Genomic DNA, 15,779 nt, shown 5'->3' with positions numbered 1-15,779 from the left:
CTGGGTGGTCATTTCTGTGGTTGTGAGAAAGCTGTACAGAGATAAAATCAGATTTTTTCGAAACTGTTGTGCAAAGTGTGTTTTGATTATTGTAAATATTAGTTTAGGGTACAGAGCAAGAGAACTCCTGGAAGAAAATGCACCTGTTAGATAACTAACTCTAGAAGCTTCGCCCATTGCATTTAAGTGAAATTTAGTTTGCTAAGAGATTGTTTCTCCATTCTTAACATATTTCTGTAAAAAAAGGTTTAACAGGAACAGGCTTGAAACTTGTGGAATTTCTCTTCATGTTGGACTGTGAGCTTATATGATACGTGTGTACTGTAGATTTGATGTGAAATGCAAGTGATTTGATTCAATCTAAATTGCTTTTATTATATCCCACAACTGTTCTCTATAGGATTTGAGCATAAACTTGGAAACAATTATTTTATACTGTTGCAAATTTCCTCTTTAACTTTGCTGGAGTCTGAATATTCATAAAGAGGAGAAGCTTATACATAATGATGGTGAAATGCATCACTCAGTGAAATGGAACATTAGAAAGGTGAGTGTTCTCCTGTGTGGGAGACATGTTCAGTCTGGAATTAATAAACTTCCCCGCAAGAAAGAACTATAACAAACCTTTCCACTTGCACTGAATAGGAGGAACTTTTATTTGACCTTGCCTTCTTCAACTTCCAGCAAAGCAATGGATGTATTAAGAAGATCTAAGCTAGTTCTTTAGAAGAGGCTTATTCCTTCCCTGGCAAAAAGTGGAAACAGCAGGCATTTGTGGAGCCATAATGTGCTGCAGCTTAGTGCAATAGAAAAATATATTCAAAATACTCTAGGAGTAAGTACGGTGTAAGAATACAGAAAATACATTCCCAAAAAGAGAAGGGGAAACATCAGTGTTCTTTGCTTTTTTTTGACTTTTTTTTTTTTCAGTAATAGTAGCAATTAATGCACGGGTTGAGGCTTACTGTGCACGATATTAAAATGCTTATCACGTTATATTGGATATTAGGATACTAACTCCTCTGCTGTAATGATTTTGTAATGATCACAGCCTCTTTTTTTTTTTCTTTTTTTTTTCTTTTTGCACCAGGGAGAACATGAAATGTTTAATTCTCAGAACAGAGGTTTTATTTTGATCCTTGCCTCTTTGGTCCCTTTTTATGGGGCTTAAAATTATTTTTAAAGTTTTGCAGCGCCTTACAGAAACGCAGTGTTGTGTCAGCTGGCAGCATAAATGTTTCAGGTTTCTGCTGTTAGCGCCGCAGATAATATCAGCAGTAGCAAAGCTCTTCCTACGCATTGTAACAACAGCCCTTGATCAAAGGGCATGGAGAGGTTAAAAAAAAATGGGTGTGGTAACAAAAACATCCTTGACCTGTATAAGATTTGACTATCTGAAGTTCAGGGAACCGGACTTGATTTTGTTTTATTTATTTATTTTACAAGGCGGGGTGAATGCAACTGTGGGAAAAGGGCTAAGGAACCGTAGGAGAAATCAAGGAGATTTATTGACCAAACACTGCAACTTTAGCTTTTGCTGCACTGTACAATTGTCATAAGCAGAGAAGAATGTTAGAATGACAGTTACATTTACCATTCTGTTAGAAATCTCATTTCAGTTGTTTTAATATTTACCTTTGGCTAAACCTGTACCTATTCTGCCTACCCCTTTATCAGATACTCAATTGACTGGTAAATGGGTGCTTATCAACTATTCCTTTGCTCCACTGCCTGGTGTTATATCTGCTACAGAACTTTACATTTATGAAAGCAGAGTGGTTCCATAAAAGGGAATTTTTATCAACTGTGCTTGTCTTATGTTTTACAGACGCTCATTGTGTTAAGCAGAATATTGGTTATTCAGGGTATTTATTTAGCATTAAAATGGAGTTTGATTATTCAGGGGTTTTACTTAGTGTAAAATGAAGTCTGTTGTAAAGAATCTTCATTCTTTAAAGATTAAGAGTCATCATGTTTGCTAAAGGGAATATAGTCTGTGCAGTGTCATTCTGCAGTAAGGTCCATTGTCTGCCTAAAGATGTAAAAAGAAATACAAGGCAACCATTGCTTGTTACAAGCTTTTATGGCTATGTTTAGTCTTCTGAATAGTTGTGTAGGATATCCTGTGTAATCTTTAAGAAAGCATGCTATTTGCCAGATAGTGTAATTTCATATACTTCTAATCAGCATCTCCTAGTTTACTCTTGCCACCTCAAATAGCCGACTTGTGTTAAGTGGATGAGTAATGTAGGCATTAGGGGAATAATCATATTAGTAAAGTCAACAGTGCCTGTGTTCTGGATTGCTGAATATGGCTGAGTTCTAAAGGTAAATGAGGTTCTTCGTAAACTGCAGTGATGGGGTTGGAGCAGACAAACCTCTCTCTACTGTTGCCCAGTCTCTTTAGAGTGTGCTTTTTCTAGAGAAGCTGCTCCATACCTCAATGACTACTTTTTTTCCCGTACTTTTTTCTAAGTATTATAGACAAGTCAGTAGCTGGCTGCTCTTTATTTTGTTACGGAGCAAAACTTAAATGTCTTGGGCAGTGCGAATGCATCCTGAAATGCGAAATACTAAGTATGGTGGGAGATTCCAGTCTGGTAAAAAATACCGTTGATAGTGGGGAAGATGAAGTCTCTTACCAGAGAGATGTGACTGTTTGAAATAAAATTACAAACAGGATTGTTGATTTTATTTTTTTTCTGTATTATTCTTTTTCATTTTAACCTAAGGATCTTAATTTTGAAGTGTTTGTAGATAAAAGCTTACTTAGGTGTTTTCTCTTAAAATGAAGTCTGTTTGGCTTCTTTGCTTATATTCCTGTAGGAGTTTTATTTTTTCCTGCTTTGGGGTGATAAAGGGATTGGTTGCTGCAACTGCTAGCCATAGCTTTATGAATTCTGAAGAATCCGTGTTTTGCTTCAAAGGTGTAAGTCTAGGGCTCTAGCTGGAAAGGTGTAATGAATCTTCCAGCAGTGGTTTAGGACTGTCCTCCCCAAGCTACATGCTCTTGCTCTCTTTTGGCATCAGGCTCACAGTGATGGTGCTCACAGGTCCTCACAGTCTTGGCAGGAACTGGAACTGCTGAGATGCAGGCACGTGTTTCCTTCTGTCACACAAAGGCAGAGGAGCATAGCAGACAGGTAGGACTAGCAAAGGCTTGAAACAATACTGTTGTTTGCTCAATGCATGTGAGCTGGATTTAAATTTATAAACAGAATGCTGGTGCTCCTCCTGGTGAGGAAGGACTCTTGATCATGTTATGACATCCTGGCATCTCAAACTTTACACTACTGCTGTTGCCAAAGGAAGCCATTTTATTTTCCCTTATCTGCTCTGTCTCCAGCAGCTTGTTCCTTTGCCAGTTAACCCCTCATTTGATTAAAAATATGTAAAATTAATCACTTAGTTAACTATATCCTTCTCTGGATGTAGTTCAAAACGTGGTAACATGGTAGCGCAGTGCCAGCTATAGGAAAGAGTAGTGGCGAGGCAAAGAAACTTGGGAAGGAAGATGATGGCATGGCCACGAAAAAGGGCTGGTTTATTCCCATTTAAAGTCTTTAGAAGCTATGGTTTTAGTGTTAACTAATACAGGCACTTGTTAGCCTCAAACAATACGTCTAGAAGGTGAGAACCTCTTTATTGCAATGAGGTATTGATTCTGGAATCCAGGGAGAGCCATACTGCCAGATTTCGGTCAATTGCTTGAGTAGACTATCCTTAGATGTGCTTACCCTATAATTTCCACCCCTGCTTCTCCCAGCTTCCGTTGCCTGCATAGGGCTTGTACTGAATGCATAAATAGCTAATACACTTTATTGCAGCTTCTGTCATCTACTTTTATACTTTTCTGTATCAGCAATTAACACTGTTCCTATAAGCTTTATTTTGCTTCAGTAGTGTGACACATGATTTCAGAACCGTGCCGCTGGATTTGGGCTGAGCTCAGCGGGAGCCAGTGTCATAAGTGCTGCTCCCTGGTGTTGATAGATATTTTTTATCTCAAAGTCAATGTTTATCTGTTTATCCTGCTCCTGATAGTGAAGATGCTCTGTTTTAGGGATTATGGCACAGCAGCGCTGATGGCTGCCAGGATGTACATGACCTCTGCAAAGCACTTCTGGGACGGTGCTCGTGGGGCAGGGGGAGCGCTCAGCACCGTGTGGGCTTTGTGCAGAAATACGAAAGACCACCCGGGCAGAGGAACGGGGATGATTTTCTGCAACCCTTGCTAGCCGCTCCTGTAGCCAAGGAACTCTGACTTCAAAACCTGCTGTTCACTAGCCCTTCCTCCGTCAGTGAAGTCCATTTGCAAAGCTGAGAAATGGCCATGAACTGGACCGTTACAGCAAGGGAAACCCTGGATGTGCTCTCGAAGCTGTGTAAGCAGCTGTGGTTCATTGGTCTGGCTCGATGGGGCAGGAGAATCACCCAACATTCAGCATTTTTCTTGGCTCTTTCCCTGTTGTTTAGCAGAAAAGGTCACCTTTTTAACTTTCTGGTTAAAGACTCTTGGTCATGACAAGTGTCTCATGAACATGGCTGACAATTTTGCCGACTGTGGAACAAAGCGTCTTAGCTTTGAGGGACGACAGCGTCTCCTTTGTGTTGGCTCTGGAGGTCTGATTGATCAGTGTGATTCAGAGCAGTGTGCCTTTCTTGGATGTGCTTCATCAGTTGGCCTTTCTTTAGCACACTCCTCTTCAATCCAATTTTTCTTTTTTTTTTTTTTAAAGATGACAGTATCTGTTTTTATCCTTTTCTGCAGCCTGTTTCAGTGGAAGATCTCAAAACACGTGGGTTGTGGGCCTTGATGTGGAAAGTTTTCATTTCATACATGGTTCCCGCTGGAAGCTCACTCTCCTGGGCACGCAGCTTGGGCTCTTGTCCCATTGGAGACTTGTCCAATTGAAAGAGCTCAGCGGCAGAATTATATGTACCCGTGGTAACGACGTTAAGTCCTAAACTTCCGTTCAAGTACGTTTTCACGGGTTTGTTTGGGGTGGCCAAAATACCCTCCCTCCCCCCACTCCTTGTTTTTGGTAGGATTTGAGGCTTTGTCCAGGCTTCAGAAAAACTATCACGCTCTTCAACGTTACGAGCCGTGGGCCCGGGCGCGCGGCCGCGTCCCGCGCATGCGCCGCCGCAGCCCCTGGGTGCGGGCTTCCCTCCCCCGCCTCCCCCTGAGGCGCCTGCGCGGAGCCGGGCCGTTGTGACGTCGGTCCGCGGTGACGTCCCGCGCTCCCTCCCCCGCCTCCCGCTGCTGCCGGCGGCGCCGGCGCGTCCGACGTCACGAGTTTCGGCGGAGCGGGAGGCGGAGCTTTCGGTTGGCAGCAGAAGCGGCGGCGGCCGCCGGCGCCTCACGCCTGAGGGGAGCCCCCCCCCCCCCCCTTCTTCCCGCACCCCCGGCCCGGCACCGCTGCGGCGCCAGCGCTCCGGGGGCGCCTTCCCCGCTCCCCTCCTGCTGGGCCCGCCTCCGCGCCGGCCTCCGCGCCTCCTGTCACCCTCCCTGCCGTGCCCCGTCGCGGGCAGGCCCCGGGCCCCTTCCCCCCCACCCCCCCCTCCGGGGGGGTGGGCTTCTCTCAGGAAACCTGGCCGCTCCCTCCGCGCCGCCTGCCCAGCCGGGCCTGCGCCCGCCGCCGGGTAGCGGCGGGGTTCCCCGGCGGCCGCCCGGCCTCCGCTGTGACACAGGTCGGTGCTGGCGCGGGGTGGTGGGGGGGTGCTCTGGGAAAGGCCGGGCGGGGGGCGGCCATCGGTGTCCCGGATGCGTGTGTGTTTCGGGGGGAGGGTCCGTCGGTGCGCCTTGGAGGGGGCCCCGCCGGTGCGGGGGAGGTTCGGGGCAGCCTCGGCATCCAGGAGGTGCCCGGGCTGGGGGCCCCGGGGGCACCGTCCCTCTGCGGGTGGAGGGAGGCGGCGGTGTGGGTGGTTATTTGAGGTGCTGGGGGGGTGTAAGTGTTAGTTATTCACGTTACAACCGCAGAATCGTCAGGATTTTCCGAGGTCTGCAAATATTTCTGTGTCACCGTAAACCTTCCCGCGATTGCCTACCGATGCTGTCGCCCCTTGTCTTGAAAACGCTCTGCAGTGGCAGCAGTGCTGTGAATTGGGTATGTAGGTCAGATTCTGCCAGATATTTTTGTTGGGGGAAAAAATGAATGTTAGATTGTTTTTTCCCCTTATTCCTTATGAAGTGCATTGCAGCACCCGTGAGGTTGGTTTGGGGTTTTTTTTGGTTGGTTTTTTTTTTTTTTTGTTTTCTGGCTTGCTTTCTTGCTTCATAAATCTGGTTTTAGTTTTTGGCTGTGGAATTACAGAAGATCAAAGCATTATAAATAAGCTGAGCACTTCTGAGCTGTATTGTGTCACGAAGTGTCCTCTAAAAGGGTGGTAAAAGATAATAGAAGCATGTCTTGAAATAAGGGGGATTTCTAGTCCATGCAGAAAATGTTTCTCAGCTATAACATTTCTTTTCTTTAAACAATGCAGCACGTTGCAGAGTGTAAGAGGCCTTCAGAAATGTGTTGCTATGTATATGGCAAAGACGTCGTATTGGTAGAATGAATGTCTACATGCTTGTCTTGCAGAACATCTTGGAATACCCTAGAAAGTGTTCTTTCCTATGGAATTCCCTTATGGATAGTTTTAAAGGAATGGGCAGCAATGAGTTAGTACTTACACTACACTGCAAAACCTTAGAGGAATTTTCTTGGTTGGTTGGGTTTGTTTTTTGGGGTTTTTTTCCTATCCTATGGCTAAACCCTTCAATGTCATTTAAAAATAACAGAAATACTTTATGAGGAAATTTTACTTTCGTGTGTGCCTTTGCTTACAGCGGCTTTTTAAATAACTGCCTTCCTCAAAAATATATTAAAAATGAGAACTTGTTATAATTCCTGTTTTCTTTACACTTTGTGTTCTGTCACGATTGCCACTGAAATGCATTGAACCCAAATATTGATTCAGATAATGAGGCTGTATGTAATTTGATTATTTTTTTCCAAGATTTTATTGTATTTTGGTAAAGCAGAATAGCAAGGTAATGCTTGTCAAATTGACTCATTGCTGGAGAAAAATCTGTGTACAGTTTGTCATGATGAACTCTGTGTCAGTGGTTTACCTGACAGTAATGGAAGACTAGGCTGAAGAAAACAGATGTTTCTAAATTGCTTGTCTTGGCTTGCTGAGATTTCTAAACTGTCAGAGGAAACTTTATCTAAGATAGCTGTGGCATTTGGTAATCTCAAGAGCTTTTATAGTATATGTGGGTAGGCAGGTATCTGCGACAGGTAGACTTTATTAACGTAGTGTAAGAAGAGCATTATCTTATTATTTAATATCATGGTAGGGAAGCTTTTTTTTTTCTTTATGTTGATAAAACTCTAGATAATTTATGGTAAAAATAAATAACCTTTCAAATTTGGTTATAGACCTGTCAGTGTTTCTTTACTGTGGTTCTTAGGAAAGCTAGGCAATGCTCAGACTTGTGGAATTTAAAGCTGATGGAGGCTAAATGCAGAAGATACTGTTTTATTATAAAGATAATTTTTTTTTCTGGAGAAAGCAAGAAAGTTGGTCATGCTGTAAATTTAATTCACATTTACAGTTTTTACTTTGCATTTTTTCTTACAATTTCCTAAAATACGGTGTTAATATTTAGATAGATATCAGAATTATTGCTTTTTAAAACCTTGTCATTATTAATAAGCATTTATGGAGAACTTCTTGAAAAAAGCTTTGCATATTAGCAATCTTAAGTTTCATTCTTTGTCTTTCACCTGTATTATCTTTTACTGCAGGCTGACTTTTTACATCAGCAAATTAACTCAAAAGTAATGAATAACATGCAACTTATTTTTGTGACAGGTTGTTCAGTGGCTCTCTAACTGAGCATTCTCTGAACTGAAAATAATGTTTACTTATAAAAGGCAAACTGAGAATAATAATAGAGTGATTTCCTTGATTGATTTCCCCTCTCCCACCAAACACACAGCCAAAGGTGTTCGGAGCTGTCGAGAGGTACACATTTGGTTTGGAGCAATGAACGCATTTTGTAATAATTTATTTTTAGATCTTTGCTGTTAACATTATCCTCTGTTTAGATTACTATTTGGAGAAAAATAAATGAATGATGAAAACGTCACTGATCAATGTAATTCAGTACATCTCGTTACTTTTGCAGAACTTATTTTCATACGTATGACAAGCTAATGTAAATATGTATATTGACTAGTGACTCTACCTAGGTTTATCTAATCATCAAACAATTAAGTTTCCTGTCCTGAAAGTTTAATTTCTAAATTTAAGCTTTTAAAATTCTGAAGTAGAACTGACACAGTATTAAATTAAAAAAAAATTAAAAAATCAGTGAGTTCTATTAAGCACACTAATTTTCCTGTGGGAGAGGAGAAAAAAAATTTAAAGAATAAATACTGCATTTGCTATTTTAATATTCTGGTATTTTGTAGTACTAAGCAATAGGTCAAAATAGATCATGCATGCTATAATTGCAGATATCTTGCAAAATTACATTGTAAACATATAATTGGGTAGCGGGAACATGTTCAGAATGCAGTGCATTAGTCGTGATTCTCACTTCTGGATCTTAGCATGAGATCTTGATTTAGTAATACAGTAATAGCGACATATGCAGCTTATGACTATGTTAACATGATTTCTTAGACTAAACATGCTTGTTTGCTTGTTGCTCAGAAACAAATTAATTGTTTCTGAGATTTTTTTTTTATGTATTCATCTTAAGTTTCTTTTTTGAGAAGCTGCAGAAGATTTGGTGGCAATGAGTGAAGGAAAAATGGAGTTCTGTGTTAGGGTATCGCTCTGATTTCCTTCTGTGGGAACCACTGCTCTAGAGACACTTGACCCACAAATACACATATGGCATAGTTTAGAGCCCAGCTTAATGAGGTCATTTGAAGTTGGATTTACTTGAGCAAGGCCAAAGCAGGGGTATCTGCAGGGTGCTTTAAAAACTGAGAGTTGGGAATTTGTAATGTAGGGAGACCTGTAGAGATGTGACTTTTTCCTGTCCGTTTGCAAAGTCTTCTATTTATGTTTGCTTCTATATCTCAAATTGTTGCATATTTTTGAAATTATACCATCAAACTGTAACTTAGTTTTTTGCATGAGAGGAAAATAACTTTCTTTAGGCCAAAGGTTTTTTTTCTTTGCTGTAGTTGTGTTTTCAGCCAGTTTTTCTTTGAGTCCTTCGCTATTTTTCCCTCACTTGCTGCTCTTTCTGTATTTCTGTTCAATCATTTGTCCACTTCTGTGGATTGTCTGCAGTAGTAAAAGATGCTGCGTTTGTGTTCCTGAGGTGTTTTGTGCTAAGTACACTAACAGTTTGACAACAGCAATGTGATAAATCACAAATGTTTCAGGTGTTGATGTTTCAAAGACTGCACTTTTGAAGCTCAGATGTGAAGACACTGATAAACAGTTCTCATTTGGATAAATTAAGAAATTATAGATGTGTAAGAAGAGAAGGGATTTCATGAGGTCAATCCCTACTCTGAGGTAGAAGCACACACACCGAAACCATGTCTGACAGACATTTGTCTGATCTGTTCTTAAAAACTTCAAGAGAGGGGAATACCACACCTCTTCATTGGTCTATTTATAGCTGGTACACGACTATCGTTATAGTTAGGAGGCTTTTCTTAAATATTTAACTTAAGTCTCTGTCTTGGTGCTAGTTAAGCCAGTTAGTTCTTGTCCAGCTATTATTACTCATGCAGGATAATGATTTCTGTACTCTTTGCACCGACCGTTTGCATAGGTGAAGACTGTTCCTCTGTCTCCTTTTATTTCAGACTTCTCTTTGCTAAACCGGGCAAGCAGGCCTTTTCTTTACTGGTCATGTTTTCTCAGCATTTCTGCTGTTGTTGCTGAGTCTCACTGGACTCTGTGATTTGTCTGTATCTTTTTTGGAGTTCCCCAGACAAATTCTTCCAGCAACAGAATAATTAACTTACTATGTAAGTTGCAGCAGAGATAACATGACAGCCTTATTAAAATGTCATTCTAGGGTGTGTGTGTGCAGGTATGGTTGGTTTTTGTTTTGTTTTTGGGGCTTTTTCCCAACAACATCAGGTTCTTGGCTCCTGCATTTGTTAACGCAGGAGCTTGTATTATTGTTTGTTAAATCAGGTATCTCTACATATATATGAATTTGAGTTATCTTTCTGAAGAATAGAACCTTATACTGTGTTGAATTCAGTTTTTATTTCAGGTTATTTTTCTTATATTAAGCGTTTCTACGTTCAACAGGATCGCTGTCCAATAAGCTATTCTTCAGGAAAGTATGCAGTTTCTGCTCTTCCACATCTATTTCCCAGCACATACAATCCCTGTGGCTTTTGAACGTAAGCCTGCTCTACAACAGGAAACTTGATTGAGAACAAGTTCTCCAAGGGTTAGATGCAGCTCCTATTGGCAAAAATGTGTCTTTACCGGTCTATTTTATACGTGTGCTATGTCTTTGATGTATTGCTAAGATAAATTCTGTAAGTGTAACTGTACCTGAGTGAGGCTTTTGCCATTTTGAGATGTCATACAGTCCAATGACATAGAAGACATTTTTATCCTATAAGCATGCTTTATTGGAAGAATTGCAGAACCAGCTATGAAACAGATGTGTTCAACATGTTCCCTGGCTTTACTCCATTTTATCTGACTTTATGTAAATGATTTTATCTATAATTTTTGAGGCTAGATCGCACATGGGACAAATTGTGTGATTCTTTCAGCACTGCTGTATTCACAAGAAAACAGAACAGACACCAATAATGATTGTTAAAGAAGGCCTTTAGTTTCTTGAAGGAAGAAGTATTCCAGTAGTCAGTGTTGATCACCTCTTACCTCTCCTCAAAATGATTTAAAAAAAAATTAGAGAAGTTCTGTAAATACCAACCGTTTGATTGCCATGTTACCAAAACAATAACAATGAGAACTATGTCTCATCTTTGAACAAAGATTTGAAAACTAGAAAACATTTGGATCAAGCTGTTGTTTGAATTAAAAAAAAAAGGAAAAGAGAATTAAAATATTGACACAAGCAGTAATTAAACCTCTAAAGAAAATCTAAAGAGAATAAGACATTCTATTGAAGAACATGAGAATTGTCACCCTAAATATTTTTTTGAATCTAGCTACTGAAGACTGATAGGTAAAGCTCAACCTGCATTTAATTGTTTTTTTTTTGTCACACTATGTTTATTTTTAGCAGTGCCACAATTATTGTAACTCCAGCATGAGATTATTATTTTTTTTTTAATAAAAATCAATTGGAATGGCAAACCCTCAAACCTCCAAGCATTGGTTGTTTTTTTTCCCCATAATGGCTTGATGATGACTGAATGGGTATAAAGTAGTAGTTAGAAAAGCGTTTCTTGTGCTGATGGTACCAGTAAGTGCAGTAACTTCAGGCAGGGATGAGGTGGATAGTGTAATGAATGACTTTTTAAGTTGCTGCAGCAAGTTGCTTTAGAGAGTGTCTATTAAGGTTCTGTGTCTGTGATATTGGCACTGTCATGAATACCAAATGAGACTCTCAAATGAAAATTTAAATGTCATTGGTGAAGTGGCTGACAAGTTTTAGGTAAAATCTTGATCCATAATGAAATCAGACAAATAACAATATAACAATCCATCTCTCTGTTCCTCATGTCATTTTGTAGCCCTTTATCGCTTTCTCCCTCCACTCGAATATTTCTGAAACCAGAAAGTGCTAACTTGCCTATCTGTTTTCCCCTGTAGAACTCATTCTGTGCCTTTGATTGTACCTTCTGCTGTTGTCTGAAAGTACTATATTCTGCTACATCCTCTTCTAAAGCTGAAGCCCCAGGGCTGCTAATGATATTCAAGATGGGCAGTGTGATCTGTTTTGGACTGATATTTTTCATAATAATTGCTAATGTTTGCTTTAATTTCTGAGCACTGGCAGTATACAGTGCAAAGCCCATTGGTTTGTCATGTGCAAGCTTAGAACTCTCCCTCCTCCCCTCTGCCCCCCAACTTGCATCACTTTCATTCATCTGTGCTGGCTATCATCTGCATTATTGCTCAGTCAGTCCCCTAGTCTGAGAATGACCACCTCCTCTGCTGTAGCCAGCCCTTTCCTTGCTCTCCCGAATAACGTAATATTGATAGGCACAGTAGTGTGAGAAAACTTTTCACCTTGTGTCTGTTTCTTGGATAATTTAGAATATGTTGAACAACACAGACTCTTGTAGAGCCTCCTTCCTTGTGAGAACACCAACTCTGCCTCTCCTATGTTTTCTGTATTTTGACTAATTTATTCATGCAAGGGTCTTTCTATTTTCTTACGCTATAGTTGCAAAAAAGCCTTTGCTGAGACTTTTCCAGCACTGGAAATCCCAGTAGACTGTGGTAGTGACTGAGTTCAGCTTTTTGTACGCATGTTCAGAGTGCACCAAGAAATGTGAAAGTGAGGATCTTTTTTTTGGAACAGCCATATTGACTCTTCCCTGCTTTACCATAATTATCCATATGTCTGTTATTTCTAGTTTATTTGTTGTAGGTCACATGTAACTGTTTGTAGTTCCCTGGAATCCCTGCATTGCATGTGCCATCTTTTAAAAGGTCTTTTAAAAAGATCCAAATCTGTGCTGTGTCCAAGAGGAGTGGTTCCACTGTGAGTTCTTGATCCTTTCTTTGTTTTGGTATTGGTGCCGTATAAGTGTGAGATCAGTTGGATGGGCTGGTGGTTAATTAAAGCATAAAATAAGTCTTTTCAGCTGGATCGTCTCTTTGCTCTAGAACTCCTGCTTGTCATCGAGGTTCAGCTGTAAAGCAGCAGTATCTGTAGACAATCATGACTGATTTCTTCACAGAAATGCAACCTTAGCAGTGGAACTGTAGTTTTATGGATGATGATGATGATATGTGGGCATGTACCTAGTAATCTTTCCACTGGTATGTACTCCCAGCTTTCGAGTCTGTAGTTAATTTATACTATTAATGGTATTTATTAGCGTTCTTACATTTAGATCAGTTGAGGGGAAAAAAATAATTATGTAGCATCGTAGGTGTCATTGTAATGATTTGGTGCCTGCTGCTAAGGGGTGTGCTATGGGAAATGCAAAAAGGAAACTTTATGAGGATACTTTGCGTTTGATTCTTGAGTGTTTTGGCAAAGCTAGGTTTTCATTATTACATTTTGGTTTAAATGTTATGATAGGGATTGAGTTGAATTATTATTTTTTTTTTATTTCGCAGGAAGCTAAATACTGTTACCAAAGCACAAGGTGAAAAAGAGCTTTTGTACTTGGCAGCTTAGCAATATCTTAATGTGTTGGCCTGTGTGGGTCATCCAGTTTAAAAACATTGCCTACTGAATATGGATAAAAACTTACAAGTTTGTCTATTTAGACCTGCTCAGTGAGACCTGCTGTCTACAAGAGTGATACACAATCATATTATACATGTGTTAAAAAAAAACCTTTGGATTTTGCATAGTATGTGTTACCTATGCATGCACGCAAGGTGTTCTCGGTTTCCATTAATTTATATTAAGTACACACTTGTCCGTTCTCTCAGTGGTGTTATTGGTCCCTCTGTTTGTACAGTTCCAAGTGTGAGAGGTCTGAGTCTATCCATACCTGTGGCTCCCTGGCCAAATTTATTGCTCTTTGTTGTTGTTGTTGAATGTTTTAATCCTGGAGATTGATTCAGGAGTGTTTTTTCGGTGCTGTTTTGGAAATCTGTATGGTTTATGAAAGTTTTTATCTTACTTAAATATTCCATGCTAGTGTATTATGAAATTCATTTGCATTTTATTTTCGTATTATTGGTGGTAGGAATAGTGGAAGAAATGTCTGACTGAATCTACAGACTTAATTTGAGTTATGATGGGGAGAGAGCACATGGGGTGCTGAACTAGGAATACTGGACTGTGAGCCAGGAAAGGCATTTTAGGCAGAAGCTCCAGGTGATGGTGTGTTAATGTAGTGGGAAAACTTGGTGGCAAGGTAGCAGAAGATGATGAGAAAAATCGTAGTTTTATTATCATACTCCGTGTTTCCTCATTGTATCGCTGCCTTATGTAGTGTACAGGAAGAACTCTGCTTTGAGAAATTAGTAAGATAGTATATAACAAAGACTGTTCACTGAGGATTCTTCCTTGATTTGTTGCAAGATTTGGAAGAGGTGTAGCAAATGAGACCGAGATGTCTTCACAGTGAAGATGTGAAAATGGCCTTAGAGAATTAGATTCTGTCCTTGCTGGTGTCACAGCAAGATACCAGGCAGATCATGTTAATCAGAAAGGTTCATATGTATTATTGTGTTCAGTTTTTTTGGTTCTTGATTTCAAATTATAGTTGTGTGATTGGTAGTCATGGCTAAAACAGCTGCAACTGCGAAATCAGTGAGTTTTGCTTGGAATGGAAGCTGCTGCCAAATGTGATGGTTATAATGAAGAAAAACAAAGTTTCTCAGTTTTAGCACCTGAAGATAGATATTAAAACTAGATGTAGAAATGGAAGATGGGGTTATTTCCTGAAATAATTGTCTTTCAACCGATCTTGGTCACAGAACTGTAAGATGAACTGAAAAGGACAGAAAGAGTTACTGGAGTTTAAGGATGTGCTTTCTTCTGTATTCTCTCACAAGCAAAATCTGACTGACGATTTCTATATAATTGCTCTCATACATTAATTGAAATGCTCCATTTCTTTACAATACTCAGTTTCTGCTGGAAGCCTGCTTTTTCTCTCATGTTTTTGCTTAAGGAACAATGTTCAGACATTATAGTGGTTTGTGATAGGTTTACTTTTCTAGAGAATGGTTACTCTTAAATTTAATTTGTTTATCACTGGTTGTAGCATGGTCTTCCATTCTTACAGTTGTGAAGATTGCAGGAATTGCCAATGCCAGTGGTGCTGGTAGGAGTAAGTTTGCTTACCCTGTATAATTAGTTCTTTGGATTAACTGGTGATCTTGAATTCTGTCACAAGGAAGAGAGATATACTGTATTCTTTTAAGGTGTATGCTGTGAACTGTCTGTGATACAAAATAACAACCAAAAGTTTTCCTCCTGTAGGATCTTGGATAGGAGACATGCAGTTACATTTGTAATTGGGAATGGTTTTCATTGTGATGCCTTTACCCCTTCTTCACAAGTATGTTTACTTGCCAGTCATAAGTTTGGAGTAAAACTAACATTGGTGCCACTGGTGACAGCTTCATCAGAGGCCTCCAAATGACAGCAGCAGGTGCTGAGCTGAGAGCACCACTGAGATTTTTAGAAAGAGAAACAGAAGCACCTAAATCAGATTATAATGCTCACGGTAGTGCATGTTTCATGGGATTGTAATGATTAACATTTCATGTACCTGTTTTCTCTGAGAAGCCTTTTATGGGGCTACTCGGATTTCGTAAATTGGTAAATCAGGAAAAAGTTACAAACACCCCAGGAGTATTTTGCTCTGTGTATTTGTGGGCATTGTAATGTTATCTGAATGTACTGAGTAAGCCTTAAACATTTTTACGATGTGAATAACATTAACCCGTTTGTGTAACATACAGCTTAGTTAATGGTAAGGGATTTGTTCTTCTTAATGTTGCGATGCTCTGAGACTTTCCACCGTGGTGGTGGTGATAGATTTCCAAGACACCATAGTGATTTGGAGGCAGCGATGCAGTTATTTGTAGCCCAGTGAACTGTGTCTATTACTTTTTAACGTACTTTTGTGAGAAAATCTGATCTCAGATAAGAGGAGAGGAGTATGAGCAGTCAA

At 40.0% G+C, this 15,779-nt stretch overlaps 1 protein-coding gene across 4 annotated transcripts in view; it reads left to right on the top strand.

Annotated features, from left to right (window-relative positions):
• The first annotated feature begins 27 nt into the window (after positions 1 to 27).
• The window catches only part of MAP3K2 (mitogen-activated protein kinase kinase kinase 2), a 55,161-nt gene continuing 39,409 nt past the window's right edge, over positions 28 to 15,779 (top strand). For 2 of the 4 annotated variants that reach the window (XM_063340691.1, XM_063340688.1), the window contains exon 1: positions 5,384 to 5,694. The gene's annotated coding sequence lies outside the window, so the exon portion shown is untranslated. Of the gene's footprint in view, positions 548 to 5,383; positions 5,695 to 5,983; positions 6,111 to 15,779 lie in introns of those variants that run through there. The other 2 variants (XM_063340689.1, XM_063340690.1) reach the window with 2 other exon arrangements.

This window comes from Chroicocephalus ridibundus, chromosome 7, assembly GCF_963924245.1.
Source record: "Chroicocephalus ridibundus chromosome 7, bChrRid1.1, whole genome shotgun sequence".
Classification (NCBI taxonomy): Eukaryota; Metazoa; Chordata; class Aves; order Charadriiformes; family Laridae; genus Chroicocephalus; species Chroicocephalus ridibundus.
Note: the sequence above shows the minus strand (reverse complement) of the source record. Positions and strands in the feature narration are given on the sequence as shown.